Raw genomic sequence first — 22,303 nt, forward strand, 5'->3', positions numbered from 1 at the left:
TTTGAATAGTGCTGAAATAGAGCAGTTTAAATAAACAACATGAAAGTGTTTTCAAGAATAACCCACTGTAAGGACTTCCCAGGAAATACTTTAAAAATTTCATTAAAAATCTCCATTTAAAGCCAGCTGGTTTTCCTTCAGGTCAGCTCAGAATCAAAGTTTCTTGCTTTTCTCTCTCCTTAATAATTTTATGTGATTTGATTGGCAATGCACTCCAGTCAAATTTCCTGGGTGATTCACAGTTTGGTCCAGCAGAATGGGGACTATTCCTGCTCAGGCTCTGCAGATGAGAAAGCTGTCAAGCTGCTTCTTCTGAACAGGTTGAATTATATACTTCAATCAAACCTTGTCCTCATACTGCAATGGAGTTTCTCCACTGAATGCAGAGAAGGCTCTTTTCCTGAGTGGTAACAATAGTTGTAACTTCACAACCGCAGTCGTATACTCTTTGCTTCAGGGTATCTGATTTGCATAATAACTGGAGAGATAGTTATTGTGGAAAAACATGGGCCATATGCAAATTCTTATATTGTGGGAGGACGGCAGCCTTGGGAACCAGTTACAGAGAAGAGATTTGAGTAACTCCTTCACATCTGCTTTTGTAGGGGTATTTGCCTGTGAGTTATTTTAAGGTGGTGCAGCTACAGGCCACCAATTCTCCAGCCTTCTGCTGCCTTCACAGGCTGACTTGCTGGCCCTATCCATCACACTGTTTAGGGAATACCAAGGAATCTCAGATTGCTTCCCCAAGGCACAGTTGGCTTATGAACTAGGTGAGCCTGGGTGTCTCCTTGCCCCATGGAAGAGCGTCTCAGCTGCAATTCCCAAACCCAGGCAGTGCCAAGTGCCTCAGTCCCACTCCAGGTTTCCATACAATATTGCAGGATTATCAATGCACAAGCCTTTTGCCACAGCAACATGTTGCTCAGCTCTCCTGCAGCATGACTGGATCTGCAGCACCTCCTCCTCTACCTCATACTAACCCTTGTTGCCTGCTTCTCTATAGTCTCCTTTAATCAGCCTGAAGCTAATCCCATCCATGCCTAAACAAATGAAAGGTAGTATAAACTTCTTAGATTTACTTAGTGGCCCATACCTCCTCCTCCCAGCTTCCTTCAAACTCTCTGAGCTAAAACATAATTCTCTTCACGGTAATCCATAAAACAAAGCACATTTGTAGTTCTTTAGCAGTCCATTTTGCAGATTTCCAGAGTGAACACTTTGCCTCTGAAGAGTGACAATGAAAAGGGAACACACTTTAAAAACATAATTTTGCACTCCTTTTCTGCTTCTCTCTAGGAGTAAAGTAGCAGACAATATTTGGTCTCATTAGAAAGTAGCATGGGACATTTTAGAAAGGATTTTTTTGGGGGGGGCAACGAACATAAAACAAATTGCAGATATTGGTAACTGGACTTGAATTTAGCTTTAAACTGACCTACAATGAGCTTAAGCAATGCAGAACTGAAAGACAGTCAGCATTGCTGAGCCTTTCTACTATTATATCTTTCTGCAGACATTAGCATCTGTAAATTGCTTTATCTGGGGAGCTACTGTAGGTATCATGAGACCTTTTGACTCATGGTTATTAGTAAAGTCATAAACACACAGTTATATTTATCTATAGTAAAACATTTTGCCATCTATGCTATCAAAATAGAGCAGAAGTCAAATGAAAATATGTAAGTCTTTATCAGGATTTAAAATGTTTTAGAGTAATTACAGCTCAGTGAAATCCACACTGGAAAACAGCTCACACATCCTTAGGTTTTTGGGATTTAACTTGCTTACACAGAAGATGTCAGTGCATCATTTTAACACGGCATCTGATAATTTTTGAGGATGAGTTTTCTTGAGGACAAGTTTCTGCAAATTTGTAAATCATAGCAAAAAACTAAATGAAAGAATAAATCTGAACCTCTGATGAGAACGTACCCAAAAGAAGTTCACCTTTCCCTGTCCCCACACTGCAATTGTCTCATTTCTACACTTCTTGGGAAGAGAAGTGGGTTTTTTGGTATTTTGCTCAGAACAGATCAGGAAGTATCAGAATTCTAGATAAAAAAAGAAAGTCTGAATGTAAGAGATTTTCAGACAGATTTTTCAAGCTCAAAGTTTCAGATCAGTGTGGCTAACCTTAAGATAAGTATTTCAGTTTGTCTTAAAAATTCCCTACCTGTACCCTTTAAAAGTTAATGAAGTGTTTTGATGTTTTGGATTGGACTCTAGACTGGAGAATAATGACTGGAAAAATCTCATTCTTGTGTAAATTGTCATGAAGAGAACATTTGTTGTTATTATACAAATATTTCCTAAGATCTCTGCTTTTGCATAGAAGAATGTAGAAATAATTCAATTAGTTTCAAATGCAGAACATAATATTCTCCTATTAATGAGAAAAGTAAGCTTGTATTATATGAGCATGTGGCCACTCAGGTGTCAGCTGGGCTCCTGGGGGGCAGCTGGCCCTCTCACCTGTCCCTGTAAGGTCCCAAGGCACTGGGGGAACACTTCACTGTTGAAGCAGGGGCAACCACCCCAACCCCAGACTGCCCAACACCCCAAGCACAGATCAAAAAGTACAGCAGCTTTTGCAACGTTTAAAGGAAAACTGAGGTGTTTCTAGACACCCTGAGGGGCTTAGTCACACTCCCAGAATCCTCCAGGGAAATCTTTCCAATTCTGGCATATGGCACCATTTCCAGGATATTTCTTTAAGCAGAGTGGTGGGGAGTGTTCTGCTCCTCTCTTCTCCTTGGCAGGATTGGTCATATCTAGAGATGAGGAAAGCATCTCCAAACCATGGGAAATAGCATTGCAGTAACATAACACCTAAAAACTGACACCTAAAAACTGACACCTAAAAACTCTGGCTGTAGGTCTGATTACTGATATCCCCTGGGTGGGTACTAGAAGCACCTGATGGGGTGAAGTTTTCTGCCATGCCAGTGAAAAGGAACAGCAGCTGATGCCAAAAGGCAGGAAGAGAGGTTGTCACATTCCCAGAGGGCTCAGCCCGGACCTTGTGGTGTTGTACCCTCCTTCATCCACCATGCGGTTCTCCTGGCTACTCTAGGAAATTATTGAAGCAGCACCTGGCGTGGAAGTCACCAATGAACGCTGTGCTGGCATCATACTAGCAAAAGCACTGCAGTTTTAGTTACCACCACTCCTAAGCTCTGTCAGAACAAAACCATTCAGTGGAAATTGTGGGTGGTCTCTGAGTTTTCACATTGCCAGCAAGTCTAGGAGATACTTGGCTCAGTCCAGACTTTCAAATGAACGACTGATTTCCATTGGAGTATGATGAATTGCACTGGCCATGAGAGGATGTGTTTCTGTGAACAATAATTTCCATCTTTGCAGGGCTCCTGTAATTTCTCCTCTTATGCAGACAGCAAAGGGTCAAAATAAAACCCTGTGCACTTGAGGATCAACAGAAGTTAGTTGATTAGTTGAAGTCCATTGTAGTATTGTATCATGTTCATTTTGTCCTGGTTCTTCATATCCACACTAAGATGCCGAATGAAATACTTGAGAACATTCAGAGCAGCGGCAGAATATGACTTTGAGAAGCTAGAAGGAACTTGGAGATGTGTGCTCCATGACTAATGTGCTGATTATAATATCTGCCTGCTGAATTTTGCATAATACATGGGAGAGAACTACAGGAAAGGAAGTCAATAGACTTGGATCACTTTCCATGCAAACATCTTGGCGATCTGCTGCTGCTGAACTTAGACAGAACTGGTCAAGATGAGGGAGTTGTAGTGGTAGGCTGGGCTGGTTCTCTGCATGTGTTTTCAGATCAGTGCTGGGAAACTGGAAATAGATGAGTGAAATTAAGGTTATATTTGGTTTAAATGTAATTATATGTTGCTGGCTTGATCTGTGCTTTACAAATGTGCGTTTATGAATTTTTTCTCGTGATTAGCAATTTCTATTTGAAAGGGTGAGGAAGTGCTTGGAAGAGTGAATTACTGCTCACCGCTGCTGCCAAGTCTCATGTTTTAATTTCAAGTTTCATGATTTTTGATTCATTTCTTAAAACTTAACATTCTTGGAATAAAGATTCTATAACATTTCCAGCTCTTTTAAAATGTAAAACTTGAAGAGATTTTACCTAGGAGATCAGATCTAAAAGGCAAATAGAAAGAATCCAAAATGTGTTACTTTAAACATTCTTCATGATGTTAGGTTAATCTGGTGAAACCTGGGAGGCCTTGATTCCCGAGGGTTTGAGGAAATTCTATGCTTTACTTCTATGAAAAATAATGAATCAACAATACAATTATTATTTTTCAAAATCACTTGCAATAGCCAAATGAAGAGAAACATTTGCAATGACAAGTACAACGGAGATGTTGTTTCTTTTCCACATTTTCATACAGTCCATTTCAGTTAGCTCTCAATTTTCCTCCTCTTTAATATGGTAATTATCAGAAGAAAAGGACACAAGATTTTCAGAGAGCAGCAGCTCAAGAAGTACAGATCTGTACTTGAGCAGGTGATGTAAGATGTGTTGGGGAGAGAAGTTTTATTTTTCATTTAAAATACCTTCGGTATTCTGGAATTTTTGATTCTGGAAGCCTTTCTTAGCTGGTTCCCTCTATTCTGTCGCAAGCTCTGTGCGCTTGCAAACGTGGCTTATTCAGAGAAATACCTTTGATCTGAGCTCAGGCTCATCCTGTCAATGCATAGACAGAAATTAGGCTTTTATATTCCTGGGATTTGAGATTTCTATTCACCTCCTGCCACAGATCCAATTTGCCTACTCCAACCAAGTCTATTTGTCAGTGATTACTCCAATGCATCAGCCGTTACCATGTAACTGAAGAAATTAATGCAGATTAAAGAGTACATTGCCATAGGAATATTCCATTCAGTCCTGGAAAGACTAAAAGAGTGTAATTGAAACAGCATCTTCAGGCCAGTCCCAGTTTCTTGCAACTTTTTTTCCCATTTCATTAAAGCTCAAAGCTCATTTAGTGTGGAATATGCAAGAGTGCTAGAAACGTTTGCAAAAAACGAGATGAAAGGAATGAATTAAAAGGAAGAAACAAGATGGGGGAGACTGCTCTTATCTGGGCTGATTGTGTGAACACAGCATGGTGTGTTATAAGAGTCAAATGACTGTAAGTGTTGCAAATTTCTGCATGGCATGTCAGATGGAGGTCAAATCCTCGCTGTCTAACAGACGGTTTACTCTTGATCAGCATTGATTCTTCATGCAAACAAGCTCAGATATTTTTTCTTTTTCATAAAGGTCAAACATAGATTCTGTAAGCTTTGCTTCCCTTTGTCCTTAGTATAAAAAGAGGCTCTTCTGAACTTCTCCCCTGCCATATCTGTCTCAGTGATCTTTTCCTCTAACTTCACAATGGTTTTTTTTTCCATGGCAATACTGTGCTAGCCCTCAGCTGGATGCAGCACAAGCATATGATCTAACAGGATTCTTGTTCCCAAGAGCTTACAGTGTAGGTAACGTGGAATTATGATACAAGAAATACACTTCGAGAACAGTTATAAAAAAGAAAAATTCAAATCCTCCTTCAGTGAGGTATGACTGAAGTAAAAAGAACACTATGTGGACAGATTTGGCCCCTGAAATGCATCAGTCACCTTTTTCGTTGTCTCTCTTCTCAGAAGAGAGGTCACTCACTGTTAACAGGGCTCTGTTTTGTCATGTGGTTGGGCATGTCCTGGAGGCTACAGGTTTAAAGCTTTTCTTATGAAACCTAACTCTGATCTTTGAAATTTAGGACCTGAAAGGAGGGAGATAGGGGTGCAATAAGGAAATATTCTGGTGAAATACTGTAAATGTTTGGATTAGGGCACATAAGGTTCAAGATCACACAAGAAAAAAGATTATTCCACCTGAACTTGGGGCAATGGTTTCTGCCCTGTTTACAGCGAATCACCAAATCGTGGCTCTTATCTTGGAAAAAAATGTCAAGTCTACGTTATTTAAAGATCTGTGTCATGAAAGCAGTAAGGAGATTAAAACAAACAGATTTTAAGCTTGTTAACTTCTCACCTCCTTTTGAACCCCTCTGTTATGTTATGAGGCTCTCTATTTTCCTTTCCTTAAAGTCTCTTTTCAGCTGTCTTTTCTGTTCTGTGAAAGACCCACACAGAGCAACTGGGGAAAACATGCCAGATAAGGGATATACAAATGACACTATCTGATGCACAGACATAAAAAATTATCTCTTGTATCATTTCTCAGAATAACCTAAGCTTCATGCAGCAGAATGAGGCTTCGTAGAGGTCCCAGGAGGTGCTTCAAAGGCAGCCAGAGGAGCAGAGCTACTTCTCCTCTTGTCCTCTTGCCATCAGAGCAGGAAAGAGGATGTTTGAGCTCCCTAGTCCTTCCCCTAATTTCTCAGCTCCAGCAGCAACAGTACAACAACAGGCAAAGGAAAGGGCCATAATGTGGTTTGATAGTCTTAATAGACAGATTTTACAGCCGGTGAGAAAACATATCACAGAGCAAAGGAATGAAAAGAAATTAAAGCTTCGCACCTGTCTCTTTGAACACTGTATTCTGTGACCTTGGGCTGCTGCTTTTTTCATTCCCAGCATAACTTTCCAGACTATATCTTACCCGGTTAAGTGTATAATTACTACAGTGACCACAAATAAAAGTTTTTGACGCATGTAATCTGGAACTGAGAACCATTTTATTTTTCAACTTTGGTGCCTATGTGTGCTGGGATATGCATTGAGCTTTTGAGACAGGGAAGGGGAGATCACAGTTCCTACATGGTAGGATTGTCTGTCATGTTCACACTGATATTCTTGTCTGCAGTTTACTTTACACTGGGGTACAATAGCAACAGTTAAAGGTCACTCTGACCAAAAAAGAAAAAAATACAACAGAAAAAATCAACCCTACCAGAGAATCCTGTGGTCTAAATGCACAAGACAAGCAGACTTGGGAGGAAGAAAGCGTCCCTGTTACTCACAGCATATATGAATATTTCTGAAGAATACATTTTTAAATCAGTGAAATGTCAGAACATTTTCTTGTTCAAAGATATATTTGACCCATGTTTTGTAAAGTGATTGGAAATGTGGGATGTTTCTCCTCAGTCTCTGTGGATCCTGTGGAGTATCAACGGAGTGACACATTAAGTAAAACTGGTTTTCACAAAGTGGCAATGCTCAGAGTAGCTTAAATAAATCTCCGGGTGAGCATCTGGAACAGGTCAGCTTGTCCCACCAGCATTTTGGTGTTTACCAGCTCTGAATGTATTTCTCTCATGCCTGTTGATACTTACAGTATTTACATTTTACTGGGCTGGGCAAAATTCACCTTGTTTGGTCTAAACTGCCCTTGCAAGCTGATGTCAGTAATGTGAAAAAAAATCCTATCCTAACTCAGGAATAGTGCTGAAAACTCTACGGTACACATAAGTCCACATTAAAACAGTTTTTTTGCTAGTGCAGCTTATTTTAATTGGCAAAATAGTATGACCTGGACTGACAGAAAGACTTCTTTTGGAACATAAGCTGACCTACAGCAAGGAAGACGTACTGCTCTTATAAAACAAAATTAAACATTTTCCAACACAAACAAGGTTTGGAGGTCAAATGAATAAAGATGTCTCGGTACTCAACTCCACTGAAATTAGTCGGGAAAATTGTTTGACCAAATTTCTATCTGCAAAGAAGCTGAAGAAGGCATGCCAAAGGTTATTTCTCCAACCAGAAAATACAGATAAAATAAAGATTGCAGCACACATACAAGTTTAAGGACATTCATTAGGAGACCTTAAATCTTCTAACAACATTGATTTTTTTGAACTTGCAATATCCTTGCAGGATCTTGTATGTTTCTTTGCACCCTGTTAAAGCATCACAGACTGAATCTGCCTGATGGGAATAATATTCTGGGTATCTGTGTAACCTTACCATAGTCCTGTTGTTTCCTCTGCCTGTTCCTGCCCTAAGACTGCAGAAGCATTTACCCTTCTCTGTAACTGCAAGACATGCCTCCTTCAGGGATGAATTTCAGGCAAAAACCCCACCCCCAAACCAGCATAAACCAGGAAAGAGGGTAAGAAGAGGCAAAAGAGGCTTGCATGCTTGTAACTTTAAGTCCAGTCACACAAGGATTAGTGGGCTGAGTGGAAATGCCTCGTCTGCTGATTTCTGAATGTAGACAAGCATTTCCTCCGACTGGGCTCCTGCAGCCGCATCTGATTTGTCAGCCATTTCACCAAAACTGCCTGGACACCTCAAGAGACAATAAAGTCTAAACTAAGCAAGAAGGACTGAAACAAAGAAATAAGAATAATCACGCACTGTGGCTAGGAAATCCTGGCTGAAGTTAGATCTGAGTTTATCTGATGACTCTCTGTTTTCACTGTTCAAATGTAATTTAAATGGGGAAATGCAGGTACCTAAACATAATGCTTTTGGAGATGGCGGCAGTTGCTGCAGTCATATAATGTGTTGGCAGCTTTGACACAGGATTTATGGCAGGATTTGTGCCCTGCTGGAGCAGCAGCTGCAAGCCAGACGGGCTTCTTGGAGCATCTAAAATGACATTAGACAGCTCTTCTTATATTTAGGCACCTGAATCTCTTTAAATGTTCCTTTCTTGGAAGTAAGTGTTTTAGCATCCATTCAATGCTACCTCTAAATTACAGGAATCGTACAGTTGTGTAATCAAATACAGAACGGAAAATTACTGAAAGAAGGGGCCTCAGGCAGTCTCAACATGTCTTCTTGCAACCACACATCTTGACACAGTCCGTAGGACATTGGATAATTTTTTCAGTAAAACCCACATTGCATTCAGGTTTTGGAAGTTCAATACTTATGCAAAACTTTCTGCCTTTTAATTACTGTGTACCTTTCAGACTCTGAAGTGAATATGAAATTATTAATTTCCTCACGGCAAACTATTAATGAATACTAATGAATACAACTTTACAGTGCCTTTCTCTGAAGAAAAAATTACCTCAATTCCCAGTTTACTGTGGTAGATATGATGTCAAAATTTTTAAAGTGAGAAAGGGGACAGGCAGTGTGGGCAAAGCACCTTGATGCTCCACCTGTGTTGTGTCCACATGGGTCTCGCTCAGAATACACTGGGGTTCATAGATTAAGACAAGGCTTGTCCAGTTAATATGATTCACAGTTGTATGCCACATACTATTACAACTTAATAGTGGTTTCAAAAGGTGTGTTACATCACCTTATCCTAGAGAGGGGTACTGGTGAAAGGGGATGATAAAGTCCAAGTCATTACAATTTACACTTGCAGTGGAAGCAAATTAGGAGTGAGAAGACAAAATAGTGTGATATAAGTGTAAGCAGGAGGATAAATTATTCAGATGAGAGGAGGTGGGTAGTGAAAGGGGAGGATAGCAGATGAATTGCTGTGGGAATGCGTACTGCCAATCTCTGCAGCCTGGACACACTGGAGGACTTTGTGGTGACACACACTGAAATGCTACAGAGAGAATGTTCTTAAGTGTAGAACAGTGCTCTGTTTACCTCTGATTGGAATCTCTGTTTCCAATATTAAAATGATTAGTCCTAAAAGCCTAGCCCTAGATCCAAAATGTGTCCTGTACTTAACAGGCAGGATGAGCCTCGGGGAAACTGGAGATGTTGAGGTGCAATCTCACACAGCAGCAATGAATCAGTAGAGAGGGAACCTGAAGTGCCCACTGCTGGCAGAACAGAAAGTCCTGCCGAGGATGAATGTTCCTGTGTTGTCTTGCATGAGGCCTGGAGATGTTCTGCAAGGCCCTGAGTGAACCCTGAGATGCCCCAAACATAGGGTCCAAGGATGACAGACAAGCTTAGTACACACACGTCTTAAATCCTTTGTAGACTCAGTCCCAGTCCTCTAGGGCCACATTCAAGTGCCTCAACTATAAGCCTGTCCTATTTGCTGTAAACCACTGTCTCCATGATATGTCTTTACGGTATCTTTAGAGAATGAAATGGGCCCCAAGGGATTAAAAGAAAGTGTTGAAGAGACCAAGCAATAAAGTACGCGTGTGAAGAGAGTCAAATGAAGGCTGCACAGGAACTCTTAATTTTCCCATTTCCTAATTTCTTCACTTTTTTTCATTATGTGGTATTTGAAAGAAAAAGAAATCCATCTTCTACTGTCACTCAAAAACAAATCTAGACAAACCACAGGGAAAAAAAAAATCCACGACGTGACTCAGGCTCTACTCTTACCAGTGTGGTTGTGACCTTTCTAGGTCCATAGCAAGTCCTCTTCTGTTTTTACATTAAGGTGAAGGGTACTGTCTGCCATCTGCACACCTCAGAGGCAGGAGGGCTGGGGGCTTTGCAAGGTGTCAGGGCCATTTACACCACCTGTAACTGTGCAGACAGAGAGAGACATCACAGATTGGTTCTGGAAATGTTCATGCTGCTTCCTGCTTTTAAAAAAGGACAGTGCTGGAGATGTATTTCCTGATGGCTTTTATCAGACTCCTCTTTAGAAGCTTAAAGACCAACGAGTTCTTTAAAGCCACCGTGCATAGTGTTTGATACCTGCCTAAGCAATTTTTCACTTGGCCATGTACTTCAGTGATTGCTGAGGACCTCCAGGGCTATTGCCAAGAGGACCTAGGAGATAAACCACCTCCCAGTGCTTGCCTCAGCATCACAATATATATGAAATGATAGCTGCAGCTGCAAGGCTTGGCACACACATCCCTGAGCAGTTGTGGGAACCCTTGATGTTAGGACCTGAGCCAGCTTCCTCACCAGAGGCTGCAGCCTCACCATGAGGCTGCACATCCCTCTATATCAAATTACAGTCCTTTTGGTGGAGGAGGCTGAGCAAAGCCTGCTCCACTCACCCTATGCTCATGGTTAGTTTGGAGAGGTGGACGTACATTTCACACCTGAAACAGGTTGGGGATTTGAAGATAGAGATTCACTGACCCAGTGGTGCAAATAAACTTCCATTCCTTGCTGTCAATTAAGGATCAACTATATCTAAAAGACAAAGTAGGAGAGGCTCTGTAGAAATTCTTTTTGAGCCCTTCCTGTGAACTAGGGTAATAGGCAACTTCTGGCAATTTATATATGACCACTGGGAAAAAAGGCACTGGCAGAAGCTGAATGCGGCTTTTGACATTTAAACTGGTAGATAAATAGGTAATAAAATCCAGTGGAAGGAAATTGGTGGTCTACTTGGCAAATCTTGAAATGTGGAAATTTTTAAAGGTGAAAGTGATTAATCACTAGAAAACCTTGTCAGAGGATAGGTGAAACCAATCATAAGATTTTAAATTTCATTTTTAGTCAAAACTACCTGTTTTCTGAAAGGGATTCTCTAGTTCAAACTAAAATTGCTTGAAAACATCTGGTAGTTTGCTCTGGTAGGTTCCACGAGACACCAAGTCAGGTGATCAGGACTGATCCTTATTACCCTATGATTAATTCAGGAATGCACACTGCATATTTTAGTATCTCTGCTGGGTTACAGACTAGCTGTTCTTTGCACCTTAAATGTTACTGTGTGAACTCAGAGAGTGATTTGAATATAAGTATGCAAAATTGTGCTTGTATTTTCCTGGAAATTCTTTAGCACTTCCTTTTGAATGTCCTTCCCTTAAGGCAAAGAGCAATCATCTGCCACCTATTACATGTAAATTCCACTCAGCTCTTGATAGTCAAAGTCCATCTCAATTAATGACAACAGAAGAGAATTTCTTCCTCTAAAAGAAAGGCACACAAACTAATACTGGAGAGCTTATGAGTTTAGGTAAAAAATGAGCACACATATTTCTAAATCTGATATGTTCCCCAACTTTGTAATTCTTCCTTAGACTGCAAAACTGAAATACCTCTGCGCGGAAAGATGAATGTGTAATAGCTAAATTTGCTACAGATCAACTGATCAGACATCTATGTGTCATCATGTGAACCCATGAGGAATTTCCTGAGTATGAAAGATATCATATCAATCCACATTTATTATTTTGGTGAAATATAAGTGTGATCTATTTAGATACCTTTTTTTTTCAGTAATGCAGTACTGAAGTTTATGATATGAAATGTCATTTTTATTTGCAATGAACAGATAAATTTTTATTTTCCTTTTCCCTTTCTCCTTCAGTTCAAGTAATGGATTACTGCACATGCACAATATCTGTTACTTAGCAAAACTGTATTGTATAATATTTGTAGTTCCATTTATAAAATGAAAACAAAACCCCATGACTTTGTGATACATTTTTCATGGCATTTATGAACAGCACCATACCTGCTAATCTGTTAAATTCCCCAGACCACACCTTCTCTCACATTAGAAACTGTCCTACTTATTTTCAGTCAGCCAGGTTTTCTTATCTACATCCAGTACAGTGCCAGGCCACGTGATAATTTCCATTGAGATCTATGCAACGTCTTTTTTTTGTGTATTACTTGAACCAAATGGTTAAAAAACAAATAGTAGCACAGGTTAAAGCACAGTTTAGGACCCCCTGGCTAATAAGTGGCCATCATGGCTTATCAAAAGAAAGTGCAAATTCCCAGCAGGCAGTACTAGCACAATCAGCTGATCATACTGGTTCTGTTTGGTGTTAGTGTACACCCCAATGCAGGACACACAATAGAAAGGAATGTCTGAATCATTTGATTAGTTTTCTTGCAGTCATGAAATTGCATTCAGAAATGTACAAGGTTCCATTTTAAAACCACTTTCCTCTTTCACATTAACTCAGTTGCTGGCAGAGGCTGTTGGAGAACCTGTCTGTGCCAATGATCAGCTTTTCTTACTCCTTTTAGCATCTCCACTGGCCATGTTTGCCTTAGTGGGCTGGTCTGAAGCAGTAGTACAATTCAATGTGAATACTCGGATTGTTCCCATTTACTTTGTGTCACTTTGGTTCCTCAAAGGGACCAAAAGCATGAGGAGGAAGTGATGCCTGAGAAGGAATTTAAACACCAAACTCTGTTACAAATGTACTGTAACAGCTATTCATCATTGGTCCAAGGTGCAAATATGAATATACAGCATCATGACATCCTCTAGGAGGTAAGTCTTTGCAAGTTCCTGTGACAGCTGACACCACAAGGACCAAGAGCCACAGGCAGTTTACATGCTGCTGACTGCCAGGCATCAACTGTTTACTGAAATTGGGCTCTCTCTGTCACATTCCAAATACTGCACCTAAGAGAATACCTATTCTGCACCATGCCATACTGCCATGTGGGGTAAAATGGCATGCAGGCATATTTTAAATCAACAGATTCCAGCCAGCTGTCCAGTTATGGGGCAGGCTGTTCTGTATGGTGAGATGCTGTTGCCATTCCCAGCCCTCAGGCCAGCAACACAGCATGGGTGAGATGCACAGCAGATACTAGAGGGATGTCCTGCTGTGCTCAGAGATTCCATCCACTGCACTGCAGCATGAGAAGCTACAGGAGATTCTTGACCTTCTCGTAAGTGCAAAAGAAAAGGATCAATATTGCCAAGGAGGCATCTCTCTGTCCTCCCTAGGTAGCCTCAGATCTCCTTTTTCCTGCCTTCCGTGGAGAACCCTGAACAACTCCTCCTTCCACATCCCACCCTGAATTCCCTGCCGAGCAGAAGAGGTTGCAGAAGAGAGTTACATCATCATGGTACAGGAAGAATATACCAGTTCCTAGAGAATTGTCCTCTTCACAGCTGGACTTTCCCCCTACTCTTGATGAAAAAATATATTTTCCCAGTAATTCTACAGAAAACTCTGTCCTTGACCATCTAGAGACATACTGGGGATGGCTGATGGCAAGGGCATCATACAGGGGCAGGACTGCTGAGTTTGTCTGTCTGTCCTCTATGATGAATAGCAGGCTGAAAAAACTCTTCCACCCCTCTGAGCAGTCTGCAAGAACTCTTCTGCCCCTCTACCCCCCATGCTGCAGTAGGCATGACACAGGCACATCTAGAAGTCCATCCTGGAGGGAGCACTGCTGGAGTGAGAAGTGTTTTTGAGGAGAAGAAGCTGGAGGAGAGAGGCTAGGGCAGCTGAGGTAGAAAAGGATCCTGTTTCTGTGGGGCTGACAGCACCTCCTGCCTGCCTGTTGACAGACCAGCAAAAACCTGGAGAGGAGGTGTGAGGAGCAGCTCTTCCCCTGTTTCTCAGTTTATAGCCTATGTTGCCCTCTCAAACTGTCTCCTTGACCTTAGGAGCTATAGACTACAGTGGTGCCCAGGATATTGAGTTTTTCTCTTTAAGCATCCAAGAATGTAATGAAAATTGGATGAGAGGGCCACTCTCACTTCTCAACGGTCTTCTGTTTTTGTATGTGGGATGGGTGCACAGATTGTGTTCTAGCCAATTTTGGGAAGCTAGTTCTTGCTTTTTACTGTTACAGTTTTTTTCTCATACATGTTCCTCTTTCTTTCATGCAGCTGGGAAATCTTTTGCTGTGTCTTTTAATATCCTTCACAAGTCTGACTCAGCTTGACTTTTGGCAATACTGCTTTTATTGAACACAGATTTCTTTGCTGATCAAATGCTTTTGCAATACTTTCGAGCTCTCTGCTACTCTTAATGTGACTTTTGAAATGCTGACTCAGTTTCCTTAGTCTGGAGACCTTTCTGACTGATTTTCTGTTTCTGCTTGGGATGTAAGTTGAAGATACTATGGCACTTTTGGTTTTAATGCATTTCTTTCCATTCATGTCTTCTATTTCTTCAGCTGCTAGAATTCATTTCATTACACAAAATTACCCTTTAGAAACTGAAAAACATTAAAGTCTTCCAGTGAATTTAAGCAGAATCACGTATAATAACAAACAATTTTATAGCCAGGGAATATACTCCATTTTTTTTTTCTGAGGGCTTCTGTATTATATAAGCACCTTTCCTGAGCAAAATACTCCAGAGTCCCTTTCCTGCCTTCCTTGTTCCATTGCCAGTGGTCCAGGCTCCCCTGTGATTCTTTGCTTTTCACAGAAAATCCTGCCCAAATACCTGACCACAAATCCTGATGAAAAACCAGCTGTCCTTCCCCTGGCTGTAATCTGTGAGATCTCTTATCCATATGATGTTTCTTCATGACACATTTCCCAGTTGCAAGCGTGAGCTGCAGTCCATACTTGCCTGCAGACCTGAGCCCCTTGTTCTTGGAGAACTGAGCTAGAGAAACTGCCTCGTTCCTCCCTGCAGGTCTCCAAATCAAACATAGTCTTACCCTGGCTTTTTCTGCTTGTTTACTGTAGTCCAGTCCACTACAGACAGGTACAACTCTGAGGAGGACTGGAGCCAGAGCTGGGAAGAATTGAGGACAAGCACTCCAGCTGTAAGACAATGCTGAGGGCTCAGGACATTTTTATCTTATTTCCTGATTCATTTACTAAGTCCCGACGGAAGATTGTGATTCTGAGGATGATGTCTCATCATTAGCAAATTAGATGCCGTAATCTGCTTCTAAATGAATCTTCTTAGGGGGTATTACTCAGGGTCAGATTAAAATTAAGTGAGAGAAAGACTGATTAAAATGTAAGGTGAGCTTCCGTCTTCTGCTTCTGCTGGGTGCAACGTGAAACCCTTGAAAAGGGCAGAAATATTCTTAAACTAATTTTTTTTTTTTTTTTTTTTTTGTGGCCTACCCCTAAACTGTCTCTAAATCCTGATGGCTGACAGATCCCATGGTGATGTGCATTTCCTTCTGTCTTCTGGATGCCAACGGGTTTCAGACCCCAGGTCTGCAGGGGACCAGGTCTTCACTGCTGAATGGGTACTTTAACAGCTGCAGTAAACACTTGTCCTGGAGGTGCAATCAGCAGGAGGAGTCCTTCCCATACTTGTCCAGCCACTCTAGCATGCAGGGTTGTGGGACCCTGGGACAGCAAAGGGTTGCAGCTACACTAGCAGTGTTTCCTTCAAAATGCATGACCCCAAGTTATATGCTAAGGGAGGAACAGCTCCAAATGTCTTCTTGACCTTGTTGCTCATTTGTTCAGCCCTGCTCTGATTTCTGAGAGGGCAATAACCAAAACCAGCAAACAAGAGTCTGTGAGAGACCAGTTGCACTTTACCAGGGACCCAGATTATCTGGTGGTGTTTCATGGCCATTGTTTTGCTCCTTGGTTACATCAACCTTTATTTAAAGGTTAAAACAACCTTTTGTAATCTCAGATTAATTCTGTCCAGATTCAGATGTCACACTGATGCCATTAGGGTAATATGGAGATGGGCAAATGGGCCAATATAATGTATTTGGTTTTAATTTTTACTGAAATAAATTAGTGAGCTACTATATATCAAAGCTTTGCTATGGCAGATCAAAACTGTCCTGTTAATTAGCTGCCATGTTAATTAATTGGACGTGTGTGAGCTGATGTTAGGTACAGTCAAACAGCAGCGTATTTATTTTTCTCATGGTGTATAAATGGCATCAGCATTTCTAGTTTCTTGTCTCAGAGCTGCTGCCTAATTTAATGACTGAACATGAAGGCTGTTTATGATGAATAGTGCTTTAAACTTTTCTGACATGCTCTCCTTTCTTCTTATTTTCCATTCAGTGGCACCAGGTGCATGGGCTTCTTCTGCTCCCTGCCCACTGCCTGCTCATGTGGCCCCAGTGCCACTGGATGGCCACACTGAGTGTACCACAGGAGAGCATCTCCAAATGCCTGAATACATCCTCCTTTGTCCAAGGCACTGACTCCAAACCCAGTGCTAAACTTTGCACTGACCAGTTTCATGTCTTGTGTTCTAGCTGCTAAAGCTCCTTGTAGTCTTGGTAACTGCAGGAGACATTGCCTTTCCTCACTGCCGACTGGTCTGCACCGGGCTCTCCCAGCTGGTTACCACTGTCTTATTCAAAGCCCTCCTAATCTAATTAGGTGTCTCTTGTGAACATACTAACAACAAAGGCCACAAATCCAGAACTATTATTTGATGCACAGAACAAAGTCCATTTGGTAATTTTTCTGTCAGGGCTTCTAATAGCCAAGCTCCATGTTTACTGTGTAATATATTTTAGGTTTTCATGCATGAGCCAATTCCCACTGGCTTCCATAAAAAGGCCCCTGCTGACATTTGGCTGGGGCTCAAGACCTACATCTTTATCCGAGGGCTTTGTTGTCTGTCAGCATTTTGAGCCTAATGCACAGATACAGTCAAAAGCAGGGACAGCTGTGAGAACCCTGCTAGTGAAACCAGACAGGTACATCCATAACCCAGCTTCAGTCTTTTTACCTGAATATCTGACACAACAGATTTTAGCCTTTTCTTTGAAATAGCTGAAAAACAGATTTAAAATCTGGCCAATTTTCTAGATATCATGACAAAATTATCATTTATTTTCAGGCCAGAGACTAATGTTGTTTCACTTAAGAAAATTCTTTAAAAATTTGTGTGTTGTCATTTGGTCTGAAGTGAGGTGTTAGAAAACAAAAACAAGATCTTGCCAAGAAATGGTGATAGAGCAATACAGGATGCAATGTTTTCTTCTCAGTTTGGTGGAAGTATTTATCTCCATTGGGAAGAAGCGCCCAACAGCTTCTGACATTTCTGTTGCCTTTATTTTTGAATCGTATTACATACAAGTTTACTGTTTTATAATCATGCACATATATATATAAAGTACCCGAAAGATACTTTGATACAAGGATCAAACATGAAACTAGCAGATGTGGGGAGTGTGTGTGTGTGTGTAAGGGTGGGTGTGCTGTTGTGTGTTGGACATAAGTCTCTCTGCAGCTCATTTTGAAGTATGAAAAAACACACCACAGGGATGTCAACTATCAGGATAGGATGAGGACAGTTTCAGATGAGTCTGTGCTCATGAAAGTGGAGAATAAATGCAGAGGTATGAGACGGGCTGAATTCAAAAAGCAGAATAGTAGTACTTGTTAATAATTTTAAACACAGGAAGACCACTAAAAGCATAGCCACCAAATAAGTGGCAAGGTAATAAGGATCCCATCTACTGTTAAAAGATAGATAAAAAGGAAAGATAAAACTACTAGGCAGATACATTCAAAATCTTAAGAGACAGTAGGAAATAAAGACTTTTGAAGGACACTTTAGGAGAGCGGCAAATGAAATCCAGAGTGGGCAGTTATGTCCTGCCAGCTCTATGCAAAATGAATGTAACTTTGAAAAAAAGCTTGTTTCAGGTATCTTTTTCATCCCAAGTTTTTGTGAGTATATTGAAGGCGACATTTGGAGAAAACACACATGAAGCTTTCATGATCAGGTCAAGGATGAATTAATTCTGATAAATGATTGGAAGAAGTTATGGATTGGCTCATCTCTGATTTCCACTGTTACGAAGTAAGAATTACTGCACAAATGTCAGCGTGATACATTAGTGCGAAAGGGAGAATTAACACCTCAAAAACGTTTTTCAGTTTCAACATCCTACTACATTTCAGCAGTGCTTTGGGATCCACTGAGATAAAACGTGCTGTACAGATGTAGATGTGTCTTATTAAGTGTCTGCTAATTTTATTCAGGGAAATAACCCTTGCTGCTCTGAGTTCAGCAGAGATTTACATAATCTCAGGTAAGTGAATCAAGAATGTCTTTTAAAAAAGGAGGCTCAACCCTAAAGAATTTAAAACTAAAGAGGACATTAAACTATTCAAACCCATCTGAATTTCTAGGTGATTTTCCTTATATTTTATCTTTCCAGGGGCATCTAAATCCAGCTGCATGAAAGAAATGGAGGAGAGGGGAAGGTAAAAAACATAAACAAACCCCAGAACATTTGAAGGAGAAGTGGTATAAATGAAGATTGAAGAACTACAAAGTAAAAAAACACCTACAAGAAAAAGCATTTCTCAGTGAGCGTTTTAGTCTGTCACAGGGAAATTACATTTACAGTGTCATGGATAGATGGGGAATTTTTTTTAGAGGCTAAAAATACAATCCTTGAGTTCCATTCTAATGCCATCACTTTTTCTTTGGAATGTTTTACATTTTTTAGAGCACAAATACTCCTTGACTATCCTTCCAGGTTCTGCCTCTTTCTCTGAGATGTGCTGATTAACAATAAGCATGGCTGCATAAAAGTCAGAACATTGGGAAAAAAACCTTGAAATCAAGGACAGTACTCACCTTCACTGAAGCCAAGATTTCATCCAGAGAGTAAGACTGTTGAACACAGCACTATCTTTCATGTACCCTCCGTGTTTCTTCCATCAACTAATTGCTTTTTATTGGTTTCTGCAAAGTTTACAAATGACAAATATGAGCCACGAGAAGCCAGAAAAGAACTGTCTGGCTTCAAGTTTTTCTTCTATGATATTTGAGCCAAAAAACCATCCAAAATTTGGGGTTTAGGTAAAGAAAGGTGTCCCCGTCTTGATGCTCTTAAGCATAATAAGCAAGGCTGCTCTTTTGGATTAGTTATTCCATCATTGACAAAGACCTTCTCATCAACAAAATGTTGAGCTTTCCTTCTTGTCTGTACTATTTTAAAAAGAAAATGCAGGATACACTGGGGAGCTGACTACTGTCACTTAGTCACAACAAGCTCATTTAAAAAACCTTAGCCAATGTGCTTCCTTACTCTAATCAGTTAGGGCATTGGAGGATGAGACTTTACTTTTAATTTCCATTCCAACTTATTCATTGTCACTTTGCTCTCATTTCTTCTCATGCTAGTGTTGTCATCTTACTTAAATAACTTTTAATTCTTTAATGACTACCTGGTGATTAGCCATTTAACAGATATATACAGAGCGATCCTAACTCTATATTCTAGTCTAAACCACCCACACTCTTTTTTTTTCTGCTCTTGTGAAATGAGAGCTCCACTTCTCCTTTCCTTTTAATCACCCTTTTTTGCCCTTCTTCCACCTGGAATTCACATTTTTGAGTATAAGCTTGTAGAGAGTAGATGGGATTCTAACAGTCCCTTTACAATGGCATGCACACCCCTCCCAACTTCAAGAAACACTGAGCTGATGTACCTCAAAATTATGTCTTTATTTTCCTGACTGCATTACACTGATTAATTGATTGATTGAATCCTGTGATTACCTAAATACTCGAGACTGTTTTTCTCAATCCCTTTACCCCGGAAGTTTTGTTTTTCCATGCCCAGCCATTTCATCAGGAACGGCGTGAGGTGTAAGCACACAGTGTGCAATCAGTGAGTTAGATCCTTTCACACACATCACCTGCTAGTTATCTGAGTCTTAAGAGTTGAACCCAGCCTCCAGAGAAGCTCACCATGGAATATGGTATTTCTGTATTGTGACTTCACCCCTCACAAAGATCAAACACAGTTCCGTTTCCTGGAGCTGCACATGGAGGAATCACACAACAGAAGTTTCTGTGATGGCTAATCCAGTTCTTCTTCCAGCCAGTGCAGTGGTGTCTCCTGATGCTTTTTTTGGGTTTCACAGCAAGTTCTGTCTGGGGGGCATCTTTGCAAGTGTTCCTCGATTATTTTGGTTCCTACTGCACTAAACATGTACCTCCACCAGAAGAACATCCATCTCCTGCACTTGCAAGCATCCTTCCCCAGTGAAAACCTCCTGTCCATCTAGCTTTGAGTAGTCTTGTCCCTCCCCTGTATTTGTGGCTTTGGGTCCTAATGTAACTCCAAGAGGAGTTTGTTTTTATGACTGAAGAATACCTGTCATGGAAAACTGTACAGGTTTCACTTAACTTTCTCAAGGGGAATTGCAAACTCATGGGAAGAACCAGAATGCCTTTACTCAGAATGCTCTATCAAGCCACATGTACCTAGACAGCTTTCAACACAAGACCATGAAGAACTGAACAGGACGTAGTATCAGGATCCGATGGTTATTTTAGAAGTTGTGCAACCACTCAACCTGCCATTGTGCAAGCCTGTGGGGGCTTTGGAGATGAATTCTGTCCTTAGACTAAGAAATAGAAGGTTCTTGACCGTAAGACACTAGCAAGGAGGACGCTGTTTGTATGGATATCTCTAAGTCCTGCTGCCTGTTCACAGAGGTTGACCAAGTGCCTCATGTACTTTGGGGTGTTCACATTGTTTAAAAACCCCATGCATGTAGTGCCTGCATGCTGTGCCTGTTAAAATCCCACGGCAGTGCCCCTGGGGCTGCAAGTGAGAGATACTTGGTTGCTCAAATATGTTTGAGAAGATTTCCTGTTATCATCCTCCCTTGCTCCTGCTGTTTTGCCACCATGCTCTTAGGACACAAGAGGTTTCAGTTCTTAAAAAAATTAAGGAAACCGTTATTAGACTTTGGAAAATGTCCAGCATTATTGACGATTGAGGAGAGACAGGAAGACTGATTCAGTGATCAGAATTCGATTTCACTCAGGTTTTCCAAAAGCTTATGTACCATTTCCGGAAGGTTAAAAATTTCCACTACAATAATTGGGTTAAAAGATCATACAAACAACTTATGCATTTTATAACATCTTTCTCACAGGGGGTTGGTTGAATCTCTCCTCTTCCCATAAGCAGGTTCAATCCCATCTTCTGTAATCTCGGAGCTCTGTTTGTTCCTGCCATGGCATCCTGGTTATCAAACCAGTCATGCTAATCAAGTCTGTCTTACTCTCTGTCTTGTGTATTCCCACACAGCATCACTTCTATGAATGCTATTTAGAGCAAGCCTCAGGAATCCAGTCCAACCCCAGTGCAAGTCAAGGGAAAGTCAGGTCTAGCTGATGTACCAATGCAAAAACAAGACAGTAACTTGTAGTTAACGGCACACACAGTGAAGATTGCAAAACATTGATGAAAAAGATAAGCTGGAGTTTCTTTAGAACAAATCTCAGTAAATGATAACCTAAGCAGCCACAATCCAAAGCACAAATCTCAAAGGAATAGCTGCTGTTTTTATATTATCTTTTATTTATTCAGCCATTATTTGGACACTAATAACAAAACAGAAATTACAATGCCTTCCACCTGAAGCAATGCCAAGCATGAGTTAATGATAATGAATTTGATGGGAAGGCCATTTTAAAAGGAGCTTATACATGGAAAGGCCCATCTATGGGGTCTAGAGAACTTTCCAGATCAGAAATGAGTCCACTGGTGTGGATTTTATGTGATCAGATGTAGATAGCTACAATGAAAACACCTTTGGCTGAGCTGGTGGTGGGAAGAAAAGAATCACTTTGGGTATGTGATTTTTTAACTATTTAAATAAGCAGATGTATACAATGTCACTGAATAATTCTCCTAAAAAACCCTGGTTTTCCCAGTCAATTCTTAGGGTTCCTATACAGGTGGTTAGAGGGAACAAACACACCTTTACTGTAGATACAAAGATACATGAGATCAGCTCACCCTGGTGCCTGAAGCTCAATAACCTAAAATGCTGTTCTACAGGTAATCTGCACTGTCTGCTTAG

Source organism: Chamaea fasciata, unplaced genomic scaffold, assembly GCF_029207755.1.
Source record: "Chamaea fasciata isolate MVZ Bird 193981 ecotype frontalis unplaced genomic scaffold, bChaFas1.0.hap1 SCAF_6, whole genome shotgun sequence".
NCBI classification, from domain to species: Eukaryota; Metazoa; Chordata; class Aves; order Passeriformes; family Sylviidae; genus Chamaea; species Chamaea fasciata.